A 27992-nucleotide genomic window follows, 5' to 3' on the forward strand; every position below is an offset into this window, starting at 1 on the left:
TTTTCTACCGACAAAAATACATTTTCTTTTTCCTCGTTTATCATAATACCACTATATTCGGCGGCGATCTTGCGATCAAATCTCAGTAACGCTTCTATCGGCTTTTGTATAAATGGAAAAAAGCTTTTGGCTTTGTGAATTTTTAGAAATAGAAGGTGTTTGTTTGGTTGGGGAAATGTAGGTGGTGTAATTTTTGGGACATGTGGTTAGCTATTCTTTAGGTCCATGGATGTGTCAGTTTAATTAACAACTGCTCTTCTTTGCCTTCTTCCTTTTAAATTTCAAGTGATGCTAATCTAAGCTAAAAGATTGCATCTTTTCTCTGTTTTTCAAAAAAAAATATTCTTCTTTCAATGCAATTTGAGGTGTTTATTCAAAATGGAGGCTAAGTTTGGGGGAAAGTTTTGGCACTTGTATGGGAAAAGAAGTATGAAATGGATTTAAATGATTAGAAGTGGGCTGGTGATTTGTTTACAGCTGCTCCACTGAGTTCTGTGCCGTTTGATTGCCAGAGCAAACAACAGTTATCTACTGCTGGAGTAATCTCCAATACCTTATCATCTGGTTCTGATGAAATGGCATCGGGAACGGGAAGGAAGGAATTGGAGAAACGGAGGAGGTCCGTTGTGGTAAGTGAAGATGATGAGCTAATTGATGAAGTTGCATCGCTTAATTTGAAGCTTGGTGGGCAGCTGTATCCGATAATGTAAAGGGAGGAAGAGGAAAAATGGCAAGGCAAGAGTGGGAAGAAGAGTAAAGTTGCTGGGGCTTCTTCCAATCGTGCAATATGCCAAGTTGAGGATTGTCAAGCTGATTTGAGCAACGCTAAGGATTATCATCGACAACATAAAGTGTGTGATGTGCATTCTAAAGTAGCTAGAGCTTTGGTCGAAAATGTTATACAAAGGTTTTGTCAGTAGTGCAGCAGGTTAGGTTTCAACTGGACTTTCTTTGATTATGTTTAGCTGTAGGAGCCTATTTAGTATTTCTAGAATTACGACTTAGGGTTACCTTGACTCATTGAATTTTTTAACAACAAAAAATAGATGGTAGTTGGTAGCACTATCCCGTTGCATAACTGTTCTATGTTTGATGTAATGTGTCCTGATCAGTTAAACTTTAATTATCCAAATATGTGTTGTGTCTGTTGAAACTGATTGCGTTTTGGTTGTATTGATTACTTTTGGGAAGGTTTCATGTTTTGCAAGAGTTTGATGAGGGGAAGCGGAGTTGTCGTAGGCGTTTAGTAGGTCACAACAAACGGAGAAGGAATCCACATCCGGAAAACGTAGCTAATGGAGCCTCCATGAATTTTGAGCGGGGTAGTAACTACTTATTAATTAGTCTGCTGAGGATACTAGTGAATATACACTGTAAGTGTCTAGCCAAACCACACTTAACTTTGCAGTGCATTTATTTCACCGCAGAGAATGCGTTCAGCCAAATTACTTTAGTTATTAGCGATATTGTAAGGAATCTTATAGATTGCATCAAGTGTGATGGTCAAAGTGCTATCATGCACATTCTGGTGCAAACACTATGATGAAATGATGCACATTATTTCTTTTCCTGTTCATAGTGACAACTTGATTGATACACTGAGTATTCCCTGATCACCAGTTGTATCTCTTACCCTCTGCATCTCTCTGTACTTGTAACTCTCTGTGGCTAATGCTTTATTGGCGGGAGACTTGTCCTTGTCTAATTACATTTTTTGTTTGATTAGTTTAAACATCTGAACTGTTCCTACGTCTAGTTTAAAAATCAGAACAGTTCTTACTTCCTAGTTTAGATGTTGCATGTTGCATTCAAGAAGGGATTAGCAACTCAATTTTAATGCATTGGGACATGAAAATAAAACATGTGTGCAAGTTATCTATAAATAAAGTACCTAGCGTAGTACAGCTGTGACCCATCTATCCAGTGTCAAGCCCACCCCTGACTGCCATTATTGTTGGAAAGTATTCCTGATTAGAACTATCCACAAAGAGGTGACTTCTTTTCTTAAAATTAGAATAATTGTGTTATGACATTATATACGGTCAAAACCGCGTTCGTCCATTGTTTGACCAATCAAGGTTGAAACATGGCAGGATAAAGCTCGAGCTCGGGTTGTATCAAACCAAGGCGCAAAATTAGATCGTCGAGCTCGTAACTCAGAGACCGAGCTGGACCGAGATCAAGCAAGATCGAGACCGAGCATGATCGAGGGAAACTTACCGAGCTAAATAACGAAAAGTCAAAATATCCGCAATCGGTCGAGGATCACGACTGAAATCTCGGCACGTATCAAGAAGAGGCCGATTAATAAGCAAATCATGAGATTTTTTTACCTTGTATAGAATTGTACCAAAAGTACAATACCCCAACTATATAAAGGGGAGTTCTGATCATCTGTAATATACATTGTAACACGCAAAAAGAAGCAATATACTGATCATTTCTAGTTCTTATCATCTTGTTGTTCAATTCTAACTCTAGTTGAGACATTTCTTGGCTCGAGAGTGATCAAACTCAAAGGCTAAAGCTGTTCAATTTTGTGGTTTGCATTTATTTCATTATCATTAATTTCAATATTAATCTTTCTTAATTTGTATCGAGTTATATCACGTATCCTTAAAACCGCGTACAAATTTAATTATTATCCAATTTTAAGGGTAAACAGACATCTTGTAGCGGAAGATCGTGGGTTAACTAGCACAGAATTAGACATAAAGTAAATAGAGAAGAAAAAAATAACACTAGGATTTAACGAAGTTCGGCTAAGCCTAATCATCGGGACAGAAGCAGAAATAGTTTTTCACTATGAATGAGAAGAATTGTACAATATAATGGTTCCTTAGTTACAACCCCTATATATATATATTCCAAGAAGTTCCTAAATCAACAAGGAATGATTCCCCAAACCCACATGGAAAATGGTTTTCCCTAAATACAAGGACAATAGGTTTTCCAATCCCAAATCTATTAGAACAATGAGTTTCCCAAACCTATAGGGATAATGAATTTCCTAAAAACACAAGGAAAAAATTCAAGACACAAACAACACATATCAATCTGGAGACTTGGAATTTTTTTGAGGCTCATGCACAAGTAGATTGTAGGTCGATGTTAGTACTTGCTATGCATTCATTAAAGGGAGCTTCTGAACACTTATTTGTTTAGAGTATATGAAAGACATTATTTCTTATTCTTGCATGGTGGTATTGTATTAGTGGTCATGATTGTCTCCTCGTTTGGATGCTTTATCATGTCCAAGAATAACTTCCACCTGTGACTTGTTCGGAGTTAACCTGAATTAGAATTACAACTGAAAAAGAGAGGAATTATGTATATGTTTCCATTCAGATCTGCTGATCTGAAATCGGGAAAACCTATCTCATGAGAAGCTTTTGGATGAGAAAGTGAGCTTCTCTTTTAAGATCCACAAAATACAAACAAAGACAGAAAGACATAAAGACTTACTTCTGATACTGTTGCAATAGTTTTCTACTTTACTTACCTTTCTCAAATACCTTAGAACTCAAGACTCTTCTCATAAACCTTTAAAGAAAATGATGAAATATTACTTAATGAAGCTCCATTTTAGAAGAAAGGTTCTTTTGACCTTCCGAATTTGGTTTTAAATTAAGACATTGCCCAATTAACCTGCAATGAAAAGCATTTTACCTTCTCAATAAAAGAAAAAAAGAAGAAGAAAAATAAAGAGAAAAAGGGTTTCCCAGTTGAACCGGAGCAGAGGAATCAATAAGAACCGCAGTTAGTATCTAAAAGGGTTTCCCGATATCCTGAGTTAATACCGTTGGGAGGTTATTGGCGTATTGATGTGGACGATGTATGCATGGAACCTTTAACTGATGATAACCCTCTAATATTGAGCTTTGCATGATGCAGTTGGGATGTGTTGATTAGATTGGGGGTGTATTTTGAAAGTGAGTTTTAGTAAATCCCTACAAGCATTTAGGTCCTATAGAAATATTGCTAATACATGCAGCCACATAATTGTTGCCTTTACTTTTTTGAGATTTGTGTTTAAGTTTTGATGAGTTACTTCCTGGCTTCTCCTGTTTGGGTTAATGCAGCCAATAACGCAGATCAATCTGAAGATCAGGATCTACTATCCCATATGCTGAGAAACCTAGCTAGTCTGGCTAGTACAGCTAATGAGAGGAATGTGCCTGGCTTGTTGTCTGCATCTCCGGATCGGTAAAACACAGGGACATCTGGGTGGTTTTGTATAAAGGTTTGGAACTGATTTAAACGTTTGGTATTGAACATGATCTATTCATCTTTTAACTGCCTTGATTTGCAGGACTCTCCTCAGCCAACTGGGCAATGCTTGAGTAAACCTGCACCAGAAGTGAGAGATAAGAGAATGGACACGAATGGTGTTGATTGTGAGATTCCACAAAATTGGTGTTCCCCACAACCCGAGTATATGTACCATAGAAAAGAAAGCTTACCTAGCAATGCAAATATTTCAGCAACTTCACTTGCAGGGGTGAAACTAAGTAACACTGATTTGAATAACAACTATGACAATCCTCAAGATGGTATCAGAAAGCTGTATTATCCTGATGCTAAGCTGCATTATCCTGATGCAACTGTGAACCTAGGTAATGGGTCTCCTGGTTGTCCTCTATGGTTATGTCAAGAACCTCACAAGTCAAGCCCCACAAAGATAAGTGAGAATTCGGGTTCCACCTCAAACCATTCACCATCTAATTCCAGCGGAGAGGCTCAGGTATAGTTCTCTATAATTTTGATATGCATTTTGTTCAGTTGATCGTGCCATGGAAAAAACCTCTTTTAGAAATGCAGGGTAAGGCTGCGTACAATAGACCTTTGTGGTCCGACTTTTTCCCGTACCCTATGCTAACGGGAGTTTAGTGCACCGGACTGCCCATTTTGTTCAGTTGTGGGTCAGGGGGCGAGGAGCAAGGGCGGCAGAGGGTGTAAGGATTACATAAGGTTGATAATTTGATCCTGCAGCATAGGAACATTGACGGGTAAGTCGATGGAGTTGGGGAAAATTCTCCAGAAGAGGAGGATTAATATAGCAAGTGTCCAGGAGACTAGATGGGGGGTAGGAAGGCTCGAGATGTTAATGGGTATAAGCTCTTGTATTCGAGGGGTGTTGGAGGCAAGAACGGGGTAGGCATTTTAGTTGATAGGGACCTTAGGGAGTTAGTGGTGGATGTCAGGAGAGTGAATGATAGGCTGTTGATTATTAAGCTAGTGGTTAATGGGTTCACTTTTAATGTGATTAGTGCTTACGCGCCTCAATCGGGACTGAGCGATGAGGTCAAAAGGCACTTCTGGGAGGATTTGGACGAAGTTGTGCGTGGTATCCCGCACTCCGAGAAGATTTTCATAGGGGTGACTTTAATGGTCATGTTGGGGAGACGAATAGGGGTTATGATGAGGTGCATGATGGGTTCTGTTTCGGGGCTAGGAATGAGGGTCGTACTTCGTTGTTGGAGTTTGCTAAAGCTTTTGACTTGGTGCTAGCTAACACGGGTTTTCAGATGAGGGAGGATCACCTGGTCACTTTCCGGAGTAGGGTTGCCACAACTCAGATTGATTATCTTCTCCTTAGAAAAGGTGATAGGGGCCTGCGTAAGGATTGCAAAGTTATCCCGACTGAGTGTCTACCGACACAACATAGGCTCCTAGTAATGGATTTGGAGGTCAAGAGAGTACGGAAGAAGAGAGCGGTGTATGGACAACCTAAGATCAAGTGGGAAGCCTTGATTAAGGTAAATGCTCAGGAGTTGGGGGAGACGCTGTTGGCTGTGGGGGCCTGGAGGATCAGTGGGGATGCGAGTAGTATGTGGACCATGACAACAAACTGCATTAAGGTAGTTGCTAGGGAGGTGTTAGGGGTCTCGAAGGGTTACTCGAAGGGACTGTTGGTAGAATGAGGAGGTCCAAGGAAAAGTCGAAGCTAAGAAAGTGGCGTATCTGAAGCTAGCGGGGTGCACGGATGAGGAAGAGCGGAGGTTGTATAGGGAGTGCTATAAGAAGGCAAGGAGAAAGGCGAAACTCGCGATTACGGTGGCCAAGACTGCAGCTTTTGAAAGATTGTATGCGCCATGGTGCATGTTATTTGCTGATAACATAGTACTGATTGACAAGACGCGAGGGGGTGTTAACGCTAGGTTGGAAGTTTGGAGACAGACGCTGGAATCTAAAGGTTTCAAGTTGAGTAGGTCAAAAACTGAATACTTGGAGTGCAAGTTCAGTGAGAAAAGGCATGAAGAAGAAGTAGAAGTAAAGATTGATACTCAAGTCATTCCCACAAGAGATAGTTTCAAGTATCTTGGGTCTATAATCCAAGGCAACGAGGAAATTGATGAGGATGTTACTCACCGCACTGGAGTGGGTTGGATGAGATGGAGGCTAACTTTGGGGGTTTGATGTGATAAGAATGTACCACGTAGACTTAAGGGCAAATTATACAGGGTGGTGGTTAGACCTGCTATGTTGTATGGAGCTGAGTGTTAGCCCGTCAAGAAGTCCCATGTCCAAAAGATGAGCGTACCAGAAATGAGGATGTTGAGATGGATGTGTGGTCATACCAGGAAAAATAAATTATTAGGGATAAGGTGGGAGTGGCATCCGTCGAAGCCAAGTTACGGGAATCAAGGTTGCATTGGTTTGGGTATGTGAAGAGGAGAGATATAGATGCCACGGTCAGGAGGTGTGGGAGGTTAACCATAGCGGGCTTGAGGAAGGGCGAGGATAGGCCTAAGAAGTATTGGGGAGAGGTGATTAGGCAGGACATGTCGGTGCTTCACCTAACCGAGGACATGACTAGCGATAGGAAGGTGTGGAGGTCGAGGATTAAGGTGGTGAGTTGACAGGTAGTTGCGAGTTTTGCATAGGTTCACCAGTAGTACTAGTAATATTCTTGCTGTGAGTTGAAAGTTACTTCCTTCTAGTTTGTTATTGTATCTGGTACTTTGTAACCACGTCCTTTGTTTTTGTAAATTGCTAGTAGGATTGTTGCTATCTGATTGTTACTATTTGATGCTACTTTTTCTCCCTTTTACTGGATATTGTTGCTCCCTGATGGTTATTACTTGATGCTACTTTTTCTCCTCTTTGCTTATCGCCTTTCTCCCCCTCTTTCCTCCTCTTCTTCTCCCCTATTCTTTCTTTCCAGTTTTTCTTGAGCCGAGAGTCTATCAGAAATAGCCTCTCTACCTCTTCAGGTATGGGTAAGGTCTGTGCACTCACTACCCTTCCGAGATCCCACCTTGGGATTATACTGGGTATGATGTTGTTGTTGTTGTTGTTGTTGTCTTGCATGCTTTTGTAGGACACTGCCAGAACTTTATTTCTTCTAAAAGTACATCAGATTTATTCCTCCTCCTTTAATGTATTAGCAACTGCAACTTCTATGTTGTATTTTTTGTTGTTGGATCTTTTCCATGTTTTGTTTTCAATAGTTAGGAGCAGTTGTTCTATATGCTTATGCACAAAGAGTAATTGCAGCATTACTATTTTCATTAAAAGAGTAAGAGGGTGTTTGGATTGGCTTAAAAGCTGGTCAAACCAGCTTAAAAGCAATTTTTGGCTAGTTGTTGCATTTGGCAAATGTAAAAATAGCTTTTAAGCCAAGTGCTTTTAAGCTAAAAACAAGCCAAAAGCAATAAGTTGGGTGATTCCAACTTATTTTTTTCAGCTTAAAAGCTATTTAGCTTTGGTCAATTAATTTACTTATTACTACTTACATTTTTTTAAAAATTTTCAAATACCCTGGCCCTAGCTCTACTTTCTTTCTTCCAGCTCTCTTCCTGTTGCTACTTCCTCTCCTTCATAAGAAGCACTTCTCGGCCATGGCCTGTAACTTTTTTCTCTTTGTATCTTGCAATACTATCATTGATTAGATCATGCCTCCCAAGGTTTTCCTTCGTCATAGAAATTTTATCCAGAAACTTGTATTCATTAAAGAAAAGTAGAACGATTATTTGGTTTTTTTCTTTTTTTGGGGGGTGGGGGTGGGTATGCTACATGGTCAAGGTCAAATTCATGGGTCGTTCTAATCTTGGATACCTATGATCCCAAGCTTTTTTGAACGTTAAGGGGAAATCTGTGATGCAATTTTTGAACAAGTTTTTTTTTCTCCAAAATATTTGAACGAACTTCATGTTGGGAGATTCTTTTCTTTCTTCAGGTTGCTTTTCAGTTAGATTACGAAAATGCAGCAAAACCTTTTACATAGCAGTTAACCCCAGATTCTTTTGCTAGTTTCCATTTTTACTGGTATATGTTATTTAAATTGAAGGAACACGTTAATCTAAACATATTAGATAGTGCGTAAATCGTAAAACGAGAACTTACTTGTTCTTCGTGAAGCGGAAGCGATAACGAATTGAACTGCGGCAGGAATCACTGGTCGGTAGTAGTTGTCACGGTGTGTTGGAGCAACTCTCTATTCCACAGTCTAAACCCTAACCGAAATTGAGAGAGAAGAGCATAGAAAAATACTGCAGAAAAGTATTTTTAATGTACACACTAAGTGTACTTATATAGAGAATATTAGGGTTAACTAATAACCCTATTGGGCCTTAAAGCACCCCTTATGGGTGGACCCAATTTTCCTACATCTCTCACTCACACATAATGGGAGTGCTCATCTAATATGAGAAACACATTCTCATCTCCTCAATCATTCATACAGGGAAGTAGACCGTGCGACCAGCATACTGTGAGAGCTAAGTGCTATATATCTGTTAGGAGTATATAGCCTCTCGTCGAGTGCAAACCTGCAAGTAGATCATAAAGTATGCAGTACCCTAGATCATGTAAATCACATTTGATATAGTCTCAAAATCTCATAGATAATTATTTCTTGTATTCACAATTATAACTCATAAGTTATAATTGGTGCACCAGTGAATACAAATAAATGAGATTCCATCAATGATCTTCCTCTTCTCACGATTCCCTTAACATTAGTATGACTGCTTTTCTAGTTATGCTCCGCTAGATCGAATCTGTGTCCATGGTCTTTTGGAAACACACTAAGATAGCTAACATCACACTAAGTGAAAGTATCTGATCAGAGTCTCTAAGGGTACAAAATCTTGAGCCATCATAAAGCTACGGGTCTCACACAACAATAAGTTGAGAATGGACTTATGTTAACCCAATTGGTCGACATTAGCACACATGGTATGATCATGTGCTACAACATTTTCTCCCTTTTCCCAAGGAGCATATGTCTTTATCTCATAAAGAATGCTGTACATATGATATTTAGACGCCATAAGTATCTAAATTTGAGTTCTTTGATCCACAATATCATTTTTAACTCACATCTGGCTCACAAAGTAGACTAGGTGAACATTTTTCACCCTAATGACCTTATGTCATTGTTTAAGCGACATTCTAATTTTAAGCGAATAGCTCTCAAATTATCCTTATGATAATTTTGCTTAAAATCATGTCTCATCTCCTCACATCACTAAGATAAGGAGGCGGTTTCCTGTGTGAGAAGGCCAACCTCATGTCTACTCAACATACTTAAGAAATGAACAAAGAATGTACATAACATTCAACAATAAAAATATGTATGTATGTAAATCAACTTTATTGATAATCAAAGAACATCAGTTTGAGAACACGGGAAAATAAATAACAAAATAAAGTATCTCAGAGTCTACGCAGGCCTTGAGACCTAGTGTGTCTCACAAATGCATCTCTAGACTGGTCAATGGATCTGCTAACATATCTTTTGTAGACACATACTTCACATTCAATACCTTGCGTCTAACCATGTCCCTCGCATAGTTATACTTGATATCAATATGTTTGGTTTTACAATGAAACTTTGGGTCCTTGGTGGAGGATATTGCACCCTCACTGTCACAGTAGACTAATACTGGTTCAGTATTTTCAGCAACATCCAACAAGTGCTCCAAGAACTTTTTCAACCAAACAACTTCTTGTGTTGCTAATGCAAGAGCCACATATTCAGCTTCCATCGTAGATAGTGATACACATGATTGTTTCTTACTACTCCATGATATGGCCCCATCACTGAGTAAGAATGCATATCCTGAGGTAGACTTTCTCTCGTCTAGATCTCCTCCATGGTCAGCATCATTGTATCCAACTAATCGTAGATCCTTGCCGCCTTGATAACAAAGGGCATAATCAGCAGTTCCCTTCAGATATCTCATGATCCTCTTTACTGCTTGCCAATGTGCTAAACCTGGGTTGGTCTGATATCTACTTAACAAGCCAACTGCTTGACATATATCAGGTCTAGTGCACACCATAGCATACATTAGACTTCCGACTGTGCTCTTATAAGGAACTCGGCTCATTATTTGTCTCTTCAGGAGTCTTAGGACACATCTGACTTCCAAAGGTATGGCCTTTACTGATAGGAGTTTCAACTGGGCTACTATTTTGCATATTAAATCGTTCAAGAACTTTTCTAATGTAATTCTCTTGTGAGAGATACAATAGTTTCTTTGGACGATCTCTTGAAATCTTAACTCCAAGAATATATGCAGCTTCACCCAAATCTTTTATCTCAAATTGGGATGATAACCATGACTTTATCTCGGTTATAAACTCCTTATCATTTCCAGCTATAAGTATGTCATCTACATACAATGTTAAAATCACAAGCTTGTTTCTTGATCTCTTGGTATAAACGCAATGGTCTTCATCCATCATGGTAAAACCATTGGATACAAGAACATTTTGAAAGCATATATACCACTGCCTTGAAGATTGTTTGAGGCCATAAATAGACTTCAAAAGTCTACAAACCTTTTGTTCGTGGCCCTTTTCAATGAAACACTCAGGTTGTTCCATATAGATTTCTTCATCTAGTTCTCCATTGAGAAAGGCAGTCTTTACATCCATTTGATGTATTTCAAGATCCAGGCTTGCAACAATAGCTAGAACCAGGCGAATAGAGGTAAATCGTACAGCAGGCGAGAAAGTCTCTTCGTAGTCTATTCCTTTCTGTTGTGTATACCTTTTCGCCACCAGTCGAGCCTTAAATCTCTCAACTGTGCCATCAGCCTTGAGCTTAATTTTGAGAACCCATTTGCTCCCAATTGTTTTGCGTCTTTTAGGGAGGTCAACTAGTTCCCAAACTTTGTTGACTCTCATAGACTCCAATTCATCTTCAATTGCTTTTGTCCATTTATCCTTAGAAGGGAATGAGAGATCCTCTTTTATATTTTTAGGCTCATTTTCTTCTTGTAGGAGCATCATAAATAGTTCTTCGCATTCAATATCAAATCGTCGGCAGGGAATCTTTTTACGAGAACCACGTTTTACTTGTGATTCATCATTGTTCCCATTTGGATCAATGTTGCTCCCACTCGGATCAAGATCATTCATCCTGCTCCCATTTGGAACAAGATCCGTGACCATCTCGCTCCCACTTGGAACAAGATCCATTTGGTCACTTCCACTAAAAGTAGAAGGATTACTCTCATTCACATCTGATGGTGAAGGAGGTCTTTGATGAGAAACTAATTCACCATCTTCTAAAATTCTCCCACTCGAATTAAGTGATCCTTGTACTTCTTGATCCATTATCTCAAATAAGGTTAGGTCTTGACCTACCTCTCCCTTCTTAGGGAACTCATCCTCTAAGAATGTGACATCGCGTGATTCAAATAAGTTACACTCCCATTGTCTTGCTGACCTATAAACACATAACCCTTTGAGGTTTCAGAGTATCTTATAAAGATACTTTTCTTTCCCCTCGGGCCCAATTTGCCATATTTGTGAGAGGAATCATGTATATAGGCAGCACAACCCCAAGGTCTTAATACACTTAGGTCAGGTTGTCTTCCAGTCCATAACTCATATGGAGTGGTAGTAACTGATTTTGTTGGCACTCGGTTAAGTACAAAGGTAGCAGTAAGCAAAGCATCACCCCAGTAACTAATTGGGAGGTTAGCTTGTACCATCATTGACCTAACCATTTCTAGGAGCGTTTTGTTTCTTCTCTCCGCAACACCATTTTGTTGTGGAGTATTTGAGATAGTCAACTGATGAACTATTCCCTTTTCATCACATAAATTATTAAACTGAGTTGATAAATATTCACGACCACGATCAGTTTGAAGAGCTTTTATCTTCTTGTCTAATTGATTTTCCACTAAGCTCATATAGCTTTTGAAGCAACTTATTGCTTCTGATTTGTGGGAAATCTAATAAACATAACTGAAATGGGTAAAGTCATCAATAAATGTGATGAAATAATTTGCTCCATGCCTAGCCCTAACATTCATAGGCCCACAGATGGCCGAATGGACTAATTGCAAAGGATATTCGGCTCTAATCGCCTGACCAAAAGGTTTTCTTGCAGATTTTCCAGCTAGACAATTTTCACAAGTGGACAATTTCACATGTTCAATGCTGGAAAGCAAACCTTGTTTTGCTAACCTTTGCATTCTTTGTTGGCCAATATGACCAAGTCTAGTATGCCATATGTTTACATCACTATCATATTTATGTGAAGAAACAAACATAGAAAAACTAGCATTATTATTAAATGAATCATAATCCAAATCCATAATAATTAAACCTCCGGTCACATGACCACAACCAAATAAAGTTGAACCAAAAGTCAACTTGGCAGAATTGTCATGACAAAACAAGTCAAATCCTAACTTAAGTAAAACTGAAACTGAAATAACATTCCGGCGAATTGTTGGTGCAAAGAGAACATCGTGTAGTATTAGGTCTCGACCACCACGTAAGACTAACTTGCATGTACCGATCCCTTCAACAGCAACTTTATTGTTGTTGCCTACATATATCCACTTTACTCCACGTGGAACTCGCCGAAATTCAACAAAGGCACTGCGTTCCTAGGCTATGTGGTCTGTTGCTCCTGAGTCTACAATCCACAAAGGATTAGATTCGGTTAGAAAAACAGAACTAGAAACACAAAGTTCACTAATTCAGACATTATGAAATACCTTTCTAGGAGGCTCAGAGCAATCTCTAGCATAGTGACCCTTCTTGTCACAATTATAGCATTTCACTTTAGCAACTTTCACAGGTTTGGGACGTCTGTTCTTGCCTTTTTCAGTCTTTGCTCTTTTAGTAGGCTGAACTTGAGGTGGCCCTCTCTTTTTTCCCCAGTTCATTTTCTTTGAATCACTCTTGGTTTTGGAGGTTGTTGCCATGTGCAACTCAGCTATTGGTTTTGCAGCCTCAAGTCGTTCCTCCTCTAACCCAAGGTGTCTCCGGACATCTTCTAGAGTTGTGATTCGCTCATTATGGGTCAAATGCATTTTCATATGATCCCAAGAACTAGGTATAGAGCGTATGACAACTTGAATTTGTTGTTCACCAGTCAACACATGACCAGCATCTTTCAACTCCCTGATCATATTTGTCATTTGACTCAGATGTGTTTTCATTGAATGTTCTGGGCGTTTCTTATATGAGTTAAATTTGATAAATAAGGATCTCAGCTTTGTAGTGGAACAGGTACCAAACCTTTCTCAAAACATTCCAAATATCCATAGCTCTTTGGTGATCCTTAAACTCCCTTAGAATGTCATCATCTAAGGTGCTCAACAACGTAATGCGAGCAATGAAGTTCTTTTTCTTCCAACTGTCATAGGCTTCACGCTCACGCCTATGCTGAGCAGTGTTGCCTTCCTAAGGCTCATTCATGACATTGTTGATGGCCTCCAGAGCCTCTTGCTCCTCTAGCACATACTGGACTTTCAAGCTCCAGGTTTCATAATTGTCACCATTGAGTTTCAACCCTTTGTTGAGCTCAGCAACAATGTTTTTCGAAGCAATTCATTCTTTAACAAAATAAAAAATTAAAATGAGGATCATGAAAAAAAACGCAAGGCACGATGTTCTACATACATACATATTATGACACTAAGCATCAATTGATTAAGTTAATAAACACATATATTAATTATGGAGTCGAAAGTTCACTATGTTCCCAATCATCGTCCAAGAATTAAAATATGATGAAAATTAACCTATTCAATTATCTAGCTAAGTGTCTTAATCACGTTTAAGACAACATAATTATCTATCATGATTTTACAATTCCACGTAGATTATAAGTTAACAAATAACTTATATTAGCATGTAAATAAAATTAATATCAAACTAATTAACATTTATTACATGCTATACAAATTCACGTAAATTTTACTTTAATGTTAAACTAATTAACATATTATACATGTTGAACAAATTAACAAGTATTGTTAATATTAAACTAATTAATATTTATTTCATGCTAAATAAATTAACATAAAGCATGTGTTAAACTAATTAACCAAAGTAATGTTAAAAAAATTAACATTTCAAGTATGTTAAATAAATTAACATTTTAAAGCATGTTAAACAAATTAACAAATAAATATAATGTTAAACAAATTAACATTTTAAAGCATGTTAAAAAAATTAACAAATAAATTTAATGTTAAACAAATTAACATTACAAGCAATTGAGATAATAAAACAATTATAGTTTCATTAAAAGAATACAAATACTAAATTTATATTCTAAAAATTAAGTCCATATGATTAATTTTATAATCTGAAATTTATTAAAAAAAATTACAGAATTAAATTTAAAATTTTATTTAGGCCATTAGCCTACAATAAAATTAAACAAGGCATATAAAAGTGAGGCTTTAGCCCATGACATGTAATTTATAAAAAACAGAACTTTAAGTAATTTTGTAAAAACCTAGAATTTACTTGCAAAACTCTTTCCATTAGCCCATCTAGAAAATTAAAGAGAATGTTACAATGGGCCTTTAGCCCAAAGTTGATGTCTGCCAACTTTAAAGAAAAATGTAGCCCCGATTAGCTACTTAAGCCCAACAGCTTTTGTAGCCCTACATATTTCCTTTTAATAAGACTACTAGTGTAAAAGAAAATTGATATGACAATAGAGAAAGAAACATAATAAGCTTCTTCTTCCTTAATGCTAGATTAAGAACAAATAATATAAATACTGATTCTCAACTTTATTCTAAATCAGTGTTTAAATTAATTTGTTATCTCTATTTGTACGGTGTAGATAAAAAAACACAGTTCAAGATTCACACAGAAAATCAGAACAGTTCTATAATTTTCGGACCAGAAAATCAGCCGCTTATGGCTCTGATACCAACGAAGGAACATGTTAATCTAAAACATATTAGATAGCGTGTAAATTGTAAAACGAGAACTTACTTGTTCTTCGTGAAGCGGAAGCGAAAATGAATTGAACCGCGGTTGGAATCATTGGTCGGTGGTAGTTGTCACGGTGTGTTGGAGCCATTCCTATTCCACAAATATTATTTTTAATGTAGACACTAAGTCTACTTATATAGAGAATATTAAGATTAACTAATAATCCTATTGGGCCTTAAAGCGTCCCTTATGGGTGGACTCAATTTTCCTACATAAATAAATAATTTGTACTTATTGAAAATAATCATAGCTAATTAATTTGGAACATAAACTGAGTTGATACATAAATTAATTTTGTATTTTAATCACTTCAAAATTGATATCTTGCAATGATCAAACTCTTTTGGGTTAACAATTTTAAGGGCATTTAAGTTATTTAACAAAAAAAGTGTCTATCAGCACTTTTAACTGAACATATCTAGTTGATTATTTCAAAACGGGCTCTAAATGCAGCATTATCATTGTTTGTGCTTTCAGGTTTTGCAACCCCCTCCTTTGTTGAACTTTTTGTTGGCTGGATGACACTAAAATCATCTTTTTCAAGAAATAGCAGAAAGCGACATCCCACTTGCATCGGTTTCTGTTTGAATAGGTGCACTGCAAGGTTCTTTCAGATTTAAGAGAATAAAAATATATGAGAAAAAGAGCATTTTGTCCATCCAGCAAAGCAGTGGCATGCCAGCAAACATGACATGGTCTACCTGCAGCACATTGAATCATAGATCATACATAGATATCTAGCTTGAAAGTGGTCTCTTAGTTGCAATCAGTTTTAAATCTACACTAGCAATCAACTTCATGTTGCACCAACAGCTAGGCGTGCATGCGCTCATTTGTTGACTACGGCCCCTTTTTCAATCTTTACTGTCGCAGCCATTGTCTGTAACAGAAAGTGCTCATAGTCACCCGTTGAGACTTACAAATGCTCCATCATTTTACACCATTCATTTTCATCCTACATAACTCAAGGTTCTCTATGCAGTAAAAGTCAGTCCCTTGAAGAAAATTTGGTTCATCTGTATCTTGATACTAGATGAGGGGTATATATATTGGACAGTTGGCTGTTATCCTTTTTAGTGGTAGCTATAGATGCAGAAAAGAAATGTTCCATGAGTTAGATTCTGAATACTTGATAGTCACATGGAAAAAAGATGATTTGCCTCTTACTATACCTCTTGGCTAATTTTCAGAGCCGCACAGATCGAATTGTCTTTAAACTCTTTGGGAAAGATCCGACTGATTTTCCTACAACCTTGCGAAAACAGGTACTTTAGTACTCTTGCTATAATATAGCATGCAGTTACAACTTTCTATATTTTTCTTTCATCTCAACATGCAACCGAATATTATATCTTTCTGAACAATTTGCAGATTCTGGATTGGTTAGCACACAGCCCTACAGATATTGAAAGCTACATTAGACCTGGATTCATCATATTGACAATATATCTTCGGATGGATAAATCCAGATGGGAGGAGGTAACTTATTTTTATTTTCAGAATGTGTTCCATTATTTTTGTGGGAAGAAGAAATGCAGCTACTTACAAATAAATAAAGATATTAGCCTGAGTTAGTTATTTTCATGTTTAAGGTAGCACTGCCATGGCCATAGGCTCTTGGCTATGCAGGCACACCGACTGCCTTCCACTTAAACTCTATCTATATAATATAATGAATTACAAATATAAATTTATAGTAAATTTGCACCTATTCCCACAAGGGAACAGTAAGTTCACTGGAAGTCAACAGCCACTGACTTGGATTCCTGGATCCACCTCTGGTCACAGCATACATAGGTAACCTCAAATGAAACTTAAAAATTAAGAATGTGATGTTGGATTGCCATCAGGGACTGTTTCTTCTTATCTGCTACTGATTGTATTACCCACAAACTGTTCTTTAGCTAGTTCATGCTGTTAATGTTTTGGACTAATAAATATATCACCTAATAGTTCTCTTTTTGCAGCTTTATTGTGATCTTAGATCTGGTTTGACAAAACTTCTCAATGCATCCACCGATTCATTTTGGAAAACTGGATGGGTTTATACTAGAGTGCAGCATCGTGTGGCATTTATATTTAATGGTATATTATGAGTCCTTTGTCATGTTCTTGCTTGGCATTTATATTTAATGGTATATTATGAGTCCTTTGTCATGTTCTTGCTTGGTTTTTGTTCTGTTATTATGTTGCTATCTTCAATTAATAGCTATGCCTCAGACAGGAAAACTGAGTGTGTTTGTTTTCTACTACAGGGCAGGTTGTTCTGGATACTCCCTTGCCATTTAAAAGTCATAGAAACTGTAGGATATCAATCATCAAACCACTTGCAACTTCTGGCTCCGAGGGAGTTCAGTTTTTGGTAAAAGGCTTTAACCTATCTCGACCAATTACAAGGTACTTAGCAGACATTGAAATTGTCATCCTAGCTAATTAGACCATCTTTAGCTAATGAACTTATTCTGTGTGATATCCACGTCCCCATAGGTTACTATGTGCCATGGAAGGGAAATATCTTGTGCAAGGTAGTTGTGCTGATATGATGGGAGAAGGTGATTCTTATATGGAGCATGAAGTGATCCAGTCCCTTGGCTTTCCTTGTATTATGCCAAATATTACTGGCAGGGGGTTCATCGAGGTGCAATTATTTTTCTTTTCCTTAGTCCCTATAACTGTTAATGTATCTTCGTGTCTCCCCTTTTGAGCCGTGGTTTACGTTGGATGGAGTTCGATGCCTCCTTATTTACTGCTTTGCCGAAAAACTTAGTTTTATGCTCTGCATCATTTACTGAAGAAATTCAAGGTAAGGATCTGCTTCTGGTTCTTATTATGTGGCAAAGGAAGTGTAGACATGGATTGATGAACACTCATTTATGTTTCGTTTTTAATTTTAATGAATAATCTTCTTATTTGTAACTCATATAACTTGGAAATTATCATATCATCTTTACAGGAAATTGTTGGGACCCCTCATTATATACCATGTGTTACTTTTCATGTGATGAATACTCATTTAGATGAGTTTAATTGAGTGAAGTAAAACCTTTACACCAATTGCTACTTCTCCTTAAAGGGATGTCTGCTAGTCTTTATTCTGTTCTGAAATGTAGGTTGCATGCTTTGGCTAGGTTGAAGACCATGGTCTTTGCAGCAGCTTCTTCCCTTTTATAGTTGCAGAGAAAGACGTTTGTTCCGAAATTCGTACCCTGGAGAGCATTATTGAGGCTGCTGAAACAGCTGATGGTTTCCTGGGAGCAACTGAAGAGTTACAAGCTAGGGGACCAAGCTTTGGACTTTATACATGAGATGGGTTGGCTGCTTCATCGAAGTCACTTGCAATTTAGACTTGGTTCTGGTTCCAACTTGATTCTCTTCCTTTTTGAACGGTTCAAGCAGCTTATTGAGTTCTCTGTTGACCATGCCTGGTGTGCTTTTGTGGAAAAACTGTTAAGTATTTTCTTCAACGGCATTGTAGATGTAGGACAACACTCATCACTGGACATAGCTTTGCGGGAGCTTGGGGTCCTTCACAGAGCTGTAAGGGGAAACAGAAGGTCCATGGTAGAAATGCTGTTGAGATACTGTCCTCACAGAGTACTTGATAAATCAGGGGTAGAAAAGAAACAAGGTCATGGTGGCTACTTATTTAGACCTGATTCGGATGGTCCTGGGGGTTTGACTCCACTTCATATAGTTGCTAGTCAGGACGGATGCGAGAGTCTTTTGGAGGCATTAACTGACGATCCAGGACAGGTATATCTTCATGTATTATGTGCTTTTTCCTGTAGTTATGTTGATAATTGACAGTCCCATTAACTTAGAGAGGAGAAAAAGTATATGTTGAGAAAAGTGAAAATGAATTATGGCCTTCTCTTAGACTTTTACTTTCTGAAGTAAAATTTGTTTCTCTAACCAGCATCAATTGTCAAATGATAGTTTTGTCCGTTTGATGACTAAATTGGAGGCACTGATATATGTACAAGGAGTCAATGTTTGTGGCACATAACTGCTGTTCTTTTTATCTTTTTGTTTCCCTATTTTTCAAGGTATTGAGTATTGTTTCCTTCTGATTGGAATTGAAGCATGGAGAAGTGCCCGTGACAGTACTGGATTGACACCCAATGATTAGGCATCCCTGCGAGGTCATTACTCCTACATTCATGTCATCCAGAAGAAAATTAATGAGAATTCATGTGGTGGACATGTTGTTGTCAATATCCCTGGTACTTCGTTGAATAGCAGCTTCAAACATAAACTAGAAGACAATCAAAAGTTGGTAAAAGTTGTGAGCTTACAAACCGAGAAGCCTTTAAGCTCACCAATTCAAAGACATTGCAGACAGTGCGAGCAGAAATTCCCATATGGAAACATAGGAAAAACAAGAGTTGCAATATACAGGCTGGCAATGCTCTCAATGGTAGCCGTTGCTGCCACATGCGTGTGTGTAGCTTTGCTGTTCAAAAGCTCACCAGAGGTTCTTTATGTGTTCAAACCGTTTAGGTGGGAGCAGCTGAAATATGGTTCCAGCTAATACTACTGTCATGGTTGTACAAGAGTGTAGAGATACCCATGATTTTTTCTTTTCTCCCCTTGTTCTTAATGGATGTAATACTCAAATGTATATTTATTTTCACTACTCCATTGGTAGGTAACATATGAGAGGAGCTCTTACTACAGTTGGTATTATTTTTTACGTGTGGATAGTTAGAATAGCAGTGACGACTGGGATTGTAGATTGCATCGGCCAGTTTGAGCCGAAGTATTTAAGTTCAATCATATAGAATTTTATGCAAACTGATTGCTGACAGCATTTCAGCAAACAAATTTTCTGCTTAATTTTTCCTTCCAATTCCAAGCTTGTCATCTTCGGCTTCTGCTAGTTTCCGACTCGAGAAAATTATAGCGTTAGCTTATTTTCCTGATCTGAAGATTTATAGAATCATTTTGGTTTGAGGTGCAAGGAAAATATCTACTCATTACTTATCAGTTGTTTGGTTATCATTTTTGTTTTTCGTCCATATCTATATGTAATATAAAGCCAATATGTCAGCGCGTAAGTGGCGCAAACTTGGGGCATTTGGGTTCTGAAACCCACGTCAGAATGCATATAAACTGATTTTTTTTTTTTTTTGTGATTTTTTCTTGGAATTTTTACCTCCTATAGCAAACCTTTACACCGTATTTATTATAAATAAATATCATTTTATAAAATTATATTCTATAGCTACCTTTTAGGTTTTATAGCAAATTATCTATTTATGGTCACTTCCTATTGTTAAGCCATTAAATACGTTGTGAAATATTTTTCTCTCTCAAACTTTCTATTCGCTCTCTCCCAATAACGCCGGTATTGTATACAATTTTTTTAAACCCACGTTCTCTCTCCACTATCTCTCTCCCAACTCAGTATCTTTCCCACGAATACAACCTCCATTATCAACTGATTCATCTCCATTCTCTCTCTCAATTTTCAACCACAACCACTTCAACAACCGCCCTACATGTACCCTTCTCCGCCGCGTCTCCTCTCCCTTTCTTCTCAATATCCAACCAGCCATTCAAATGATTACTTTGTTGGCCATGTTCTTTATGGAAACTCACACTCATCAACTCCTAATAACTTCATGGGATCAGCTTTACCTGATGGTAGTAACAACTACACTTGCATTGGTAAATACGTGTGTAATTTTATATATATACATCTAAATGCATCTAAATACTTTTGAAAACAAACAGTGAAAGTCACTGTAATAATTATTTATCAGTAAAATACAAATGAATACATGTATTTGAAATACATAACACATTCATAAGTACAACAGTGAAAGTCATGTAATACATCAAAATATATCTAAATACATCTAAATATATTTAAAAATTACGCATCAGAAAAAGGAGGGATTGAAAATCTAGAGATTGCTCTGTTTTGTAGTATTTTTCGGCTGCGAAATATTTTCTATAACGTGAAATACAGATTTTGGGTGTTATAATTGAGTTAGTTGAGTTATATCAGGAGTCTATCGCGTTAATTGATTCATTTACCATTTTTAAACAGCTGAAAAGACCATTTTTATGCAGTTTACGTTACTGTATTCACGAATACAGCTCGCGAATACATTCGAATACAATCTTTGCTTAGCTGGATTCCCCTGTTTCACGCTGAGTTTTGCTATTATATTAATAAATACAGTAGCTTAAATACATCGAATACACTCTATAGCAGCTGAAAACATAGCTACAAGAAGTAATTTAATAAATGGTAGCTATAACTAGCTAATAACCACTAAACAATAGTGGTTTGTGAAAATTTCTCTATTTTAAGTGATTTTAAGCCAAAATAGCTCTTAAGCCATTTAGTAGTGTTTGGATGAAGTAAAAAAAAAAGAACTTTTAAGCACTTATTTTTAGGTTAAAATGACAAAAACAAGCCAAAAGGCAAAAGCTAGAATTCCTAACTTATTGGTTTATGCTTAAAAGTCACTTAAAAAAAACCCATCCAAACGGGCTCCTAATATTTGAAAGAGAACATAGCAATTGAGAAACTACTTAGTCATGAAGACACATTTTTAAGACATGAAATTATAGGAGAAAACATGCTATACCCAAAGAAGATCCTAATGCTTTGAGTTCCCCAAAGCAGCTTAGTTTCTCTTTTCCAAACCAATCTCGCAAGATCTAATCAAAACAATAAATTAGATAGTAGAAATTAATCACCGAAATCTCATCTATCAAAACAATAAATTAGATAGTAGAAATTGAGTGTAAAAAGCTCTAAGAAATGAAGAATTTCGGAGAACAGTTAGGCTAGATAAGTGTATCAACCGAGATGTTAGCTAAGAGAAGAACAGTTTAAAGAAGAAGAAGAATGTTATTTCATGAATTAGATCCAAATGTGTACAATGAGATCTTTATATGTAGCTAATTTGATGCCTTCTCTTTCCCGCCCATGTAACTAACTTCTAACAACAACTAACTTTCTAACTGCTTCTAACTAATTTCCGGAATCTTCCAACTAACTGTCACGTCAACTCACCTTAGCTAAGTATGTACAAAATGAAGCTAATTACATCCATTACTACTAAACATTGCAACAATACCCCCTACAGAAGCACAGTCTTGTCCTCAAGACTGGAAGGAAGGAAATCGATGATGCAGCTCAGACACATATTCCCAAGTAGCTTGAGAGGCATCAATGCCTGTCCATTTGACCAGCACTTGTACTACAACTTTATAGCCTCTCTTCACCATCCTCCTAGCTAACACTTCCTCAGGTAATTGACAGTAAGGACTAAAGAGATGCAATACAGGAGGGTGATTGATGTTGGTAGGAACTTCATGGCATTTCTTCAATTGAGAGACATAGAAGGTAGGATGAATCAGAACATCAGCAGTAAGGAGCATTTTGTAGGCAACAACTCCAATCTTACCATCAATAGGATAAGGGCCATAGTACTTAGCACCAAGTTTGTTAAATGGTCTAGTAGCAACAGACACCTGTCTATAGGGTTGTAGCTTAAGATAAACCCAGCCTTCCACTTCAAAGTTTCTGTCAGATATGTGTTTGTCAGCTACATCCCTCATTCTCTGTTGTGCTCTCAATAGATGGAACTTCAGAAGATGGATGATTGCCTCTCGAGCAGCCAAGGATATATCAACCATTTCTGAAACAGCTTCACTAGCTAGATAGGGAAGATGAAGAGGTGGTTTATAGCCATATAAAACCTCATAGGGACTGCATTTGATAGCAGTACGGTAGGTAGTATTACACCACCCTTTAGCTAATGGTAGATACTTAGGCCAGTCCAGAGGGCTGTCAGAACAAAAACATCTCAGATAGGTCTCTAAAGTTCTGTTCAAAAATTCAATTTGGCTATTAGTTTGAGGGTGATATGTTGTTGATCTCTGCAGCTGAATACCTTGCATAGCAAACAATTCTTGCCAAAAGTTGTTGAGAAAGATTGGATCTTTATCACTGGTTATGGTAGCAAGCCACCCATGTAGTTTGAAAACATTGTCAAGAATGACTGAGCCACTGACTGGGCAGTATAGGGATGCTGTAGGATCATAAAATGACCATACTTGCTAAGTCTATCAACAACAACCAAAATGACATCCTTACCATGGGATCTAGGTGATCCTTCAATGAAATCTAAACAGATGTCAGTCCATACCCCATCAAGGACAGGTAATGGTTGTAGTAGGCCAAGAGAGGCAGTAACATCATACTTATGTCTTTGGCACACATCACATTTGTTGATGAAGTCTCTGATATCTGTAGCCATTGGCTTCCAATAGAATAAGGATTACAACCTTTTAAGGTAGAATCCATTCCAGAATACCCAGCTTGTGTTGTTGAATGACACAAGCTAGTGATAAGTATTCTGAGTTGTTGATAAGCACCAACCACCAGCCTACCCTTCCATCTTAGCTGGTCATTACACGAAGTAAATGACTTGAAAGGATGAGTTTGCAATTTGGCAATCAATTCTTGCAAATAAGTATCAAAAGTCCATGTAACTTTGATTTGATCATACATGGAGTCATTTGGAGACGTAAGGAAATAGCTAATAGTTCAGAGTCAGGTTTCCTAGACAATGGATCAGAAGCCTTATTCTCAGCTCCCTTTTTTATGCTCAATAGAGAAATCAAAGGCCATAAGCTTGGAAATGCCAACTATTTGAAAGTCAATGTGAATTTGTTGTTCCAGCAAGTGCTTCAATGATTTTTGATTAGCCCTGACAATGAATGGTTTCCCTAAAAGGTAGTGTGACCATTTAACAATAACAAATATGAGAGCTAAAAGCTCCATGTTATAGACAGACATGGCTTGATGCCTGGGTGCTAGAGATCTACTGATATAAGCTATTGGATGCCCTTACTGCATCAACACAGCACCTATGCCCTTACCACTTGCATCAGTCTCAACCAAGAACGGTTTTAAAAAATCTGGCATTGCCAGTACAGGAGCAAAAATCAAGGCTTGCTTCAACTTCTGAAAAGTTGCAGTAGCTTCAGAGGTCCAGACATAACCATCCTTCTTAAGTAAATTATGTAGTGATCTACATATAGTACCATAACCTTGTATGAACCTCCTATAATAGCCAGCAAGGCCTAAAAACCCTCTTAGTTGCTTAATATTATCAGGAATGGGCTATTGTTCAACTGCTGCAATCTATTTGGGAGCTTTAGCAACTCCTTCTTGACTAATAAAATATCCTAAATACTCCACTTTAGAGACCCCAAATGCACATTTAGACATCTTGGCATATAGCTGGTATTTCAGCATTAGTTCAAAAATAACATCCACATGCATTACATGATCAGCCATATATTTGTTGTATATTAATATATCATCAAAAAAGACTAACAATGTCCTCCTTAGTAAGGGTCTGAAGACTGAATTTATAAGGTTTTGGAAGGAAGATGGGGCATTGGTTAGCCCAAAGGGCATAACCAAAAACTTATAGTGGTCTTCATGAGTTTTAAAGGTTGTCTTGTGAGTGTCACCCTCAGCCATCCTCAGCTGATGAGAACCTGCCCTGAGATCAATTTTAGAGGATACCACTACACCAGCTAATTCATCCAGTAGGTCCTCTATAATAGGTATAGAGAATTTATCTTTAATGGTCAGTTGATTCAACTCTCTATAGTCAATACACAGTCTCCAGCTCCCATCTTTTTTACCTACCAACACAACTAGTGAGGCATATGGGGCTAGTACTATGCTGTATAACCCCTGGTCTAACATCTCTTTTACCAACTTTTCTATGATATCCTTTTTAATTCCATGATATCTGTAAGGTTTTTTATTGATTAGATTTGCTCCTTCAACTAATGGAATTCTATGATCAAAAACACCTCTGTGAGGTGGCAAGGTACTAGGTGTAGCAAATATGCTAGCATATTGGTCAATTAAGCTAGCTAGTTCAGGAGCAATGAAATCACCTTGTGTAGATTGAATATTATGGCAATAAATCTCTTCATCTTCATTAGTGGCTATAGTTAACATAAAAAATTGAGTATTGTCCTCCTCAATCTTATTAACAGTTTTTGCCTTAGTTTATTTCAACTGATTAGTTGCTCCTATTAGAACATGTTTTTTACCCTGATACATGAACTCAATAGTTTTGTTCCTGAAGTCAAACAGTAACCTACCCAAATTATTCAACTACTGAACACCCAAGATAATATCCACATTACCCAAAGGCAATAATAAGAATTCAGAACCGAATGTAGTACCTTGCAGAAGCCATTGGAGATTCTTGCAAATTGAAGCTATCTGCACTCTCCTTCCATCAGCTACACTGACAGATTGAGCCATGATACTACTGGCCTTGCATCCTAGCTTCTTGGCCATATCTTGGTCAATAAAATTGTAGGTGCTTCATGTATCAATAAGGACATATAGAGGCCTTTTCTCATGTAAACCAATTACCCTAATGGTCTGATAACCTGTTACACCCGTGAAAGCTTGCAGTGAAATGGTCATGAGTTCCTCCAATTCTTCCACAACTCCCTGCAATGAATCCTTTATGGTTTAATCTACACCTATATCACCATACACAACCTCCACCATATAAATCTGTCTATTGGAATTGCATTTATGCCCCCCTCCAACATACTTCTCATCACAAAAGAAACAAAGACCCTCTGCTCTTTTTTCATCCATTTCTGCAGCCGTCAACCTTCTTCCTGGGATTTTATTAGGCCTAACCTGCTTTGAATCATTTGGTTTCTTGAATGTAGGTTGAAAAGTATTTGGTTTCTGTAGATTATGAAGTTTATAGTGGTTTGGAGTAGGTAATAGACCATTCTGAGAGGGTCTATATACAACTTTCAATCCTTATGTTTTGGCTTGGGCTTCAAACACCTCTTCTTGTAACCTTGTAATCTTATAGGCTTTCATTAAGGTCCTTGGAGCTTGCACCTTTACTACCTTATTGAGTTCAGGTTTCAATCCTCCTAGAAAACAACTGATAATGTTCTCATTAGAGAGGTTCACACTAATTAGTAACCTATCAAATTCAGCTTGATACTCCTTCATACTACCAAACTGCACCAGATTTTTGAGAGACTCCATATGATCTTTAAATTCTTCCCCAAACCTTTCATTCAAAGCTATTACATACTCAGTCCAAGTAGGGTCAATTACTGAGTTCCTAGCTTTGATGTAAGCTCTATGCCAAGCAATTTCCTCACATTCTAAATGAATTGAAGTTACCTTGACCCTTTGATCAAAAGGAACTTCGTCCATAGCAAAGAATTGATCCATCTTATACAATTATGTTTTTAAATCATGTCCAAAAAATTTAGGAAATTTCAACCTAGAGTACCTAGTGATGAAATTACCCGTGGTTTGTTGATTAACATGATTGTCTCTGGCTCTCCTTTCAAATTCGATATCAGCAGGGCAATCTCTGTTATCTATGGAAGATTCAGCCCTAAAGATTTCAGTTCCATTTCCCTTATTGTTGAAGTTATTGATAGTAGCTCGCATCTCCATCAATTCCTTATCAGCTACTAGATTTTGCTGATTCATATTAGTCATCCTTTCCATAAGTTTCTGCAAGTGCAATTGAATCTGAACAAGTTTTTCCCTCATGTCTTCAGATTATTGGTCTTGACTTCTATTTCTGATCACCATCTCACTGTTTTTAGCCATGATTTATTTCCAAGGATCGAGCAGCTCAAATACCAATTGATGCACACAGTGCAATCGAGTGTAAACAACTCTAGGAAATGAAGAATTTCGAAGAACAGTTAGGCTCGATCAGGGTATTAACTGAGATGTTGGCTAAGAGAAGAACAATTTAGAGAAGAAGAAGAATGTTATTTCATGAATGAGATCCAAATGTGTTCAATGAGATCTTTATATGTAGCTAATTTGATACATTCTCTTTCCCGCCCATGTAACTAACTTCTAACATCAACTAGCTTCCTAACTACTTCTTACTAATTTCTGGAATCTTCCAACTAACTGCCACATCAACTCACCTTAGCTAAGTATGTAAAAAATGAAGCTAATTACATTCATTACTACTAAACATTGCAACAACCCATTTATTGTTCATAGAAACCCTAGTTCTTGAGACTCATTCATGAACTAGTGATCAACTAATGTTTATCAACTCGATATAGCCCCCAAATATCAACCTTATACTTGTATTTGAATGAGGGGTTGAAATATTATCTATTTGGGTCAAGAACCCTAGCTTTTGACTTTGTAGTGATCGTGAAGATTTGGGTGAATCATAAGGATTTGATCCATGGATGATATCAGAACTAACATTAAATGGTGTTAGGCATCCATAACTGTATCTTAAATGCTTACTTAGGGGTGTATTAATAGTGGAAAGCCCTTCTTTCTCTCTAGAACTCAACCCTAAATTTCAACAAAAAGCAACTCTCTTCGAATTGCCAATAAATAGCTGCCAGGGTTTGCCAATCATGTGGCATGATCTGCCAATGGTGCCTCCAGCCCTCACTTTCCCAACCCCATTGAAATTTGCCAACCGTTGGCCAGATAGACTGCTCTACATTCACACAACCATCACTTCAATTGCAGGTCAACTAATGTGGATGGTGCTCAGCCGATAAACTATATTGAACTAGCAAGAAATTTCATAGTGACAATCATTTTCTGCATATCAATTGCCAAAAGCTACATAATTTTCATTTAATGTTGCTTCATGCTATCATGATATATTATTAAACTGTATACGGCAAAAATCAGAAGGTCCGATTTTGTGACCGTTGAGGCACATCGTAAATACCGC

At 37.5% G+C, this 27992-nt stretch overlaps 1 pseudogene; it reads left to right on the forward strand.

The window, feature by feature from the left end:
* The first annotated feature begins 378 nt into the window (after window positions 1-378).
* Window positions 379-20009, forward strand: LOC107762622 (squamosa promoter-binding-like protein 1; annotated as a pseudogene).
* The last annotated feature ends 7983 nt before the right edge of the window (window positions 20010-27992 follow it).

This window comes from Nicotiana tabacum, chromosome 22, assembly GCF_000715075.1.
Source record: "Nicotiana tabacum cultivar K326 chromosome 22, ASM71507v2, whole genome shotgun sequence".
NCBI classification, from domain to species: Eukaryota; Viridiplantae; Streptophyta; class Magnoliopsida; order Solanales; family Solanaceae; genus Nicotiana; species Nicotiana tabacum.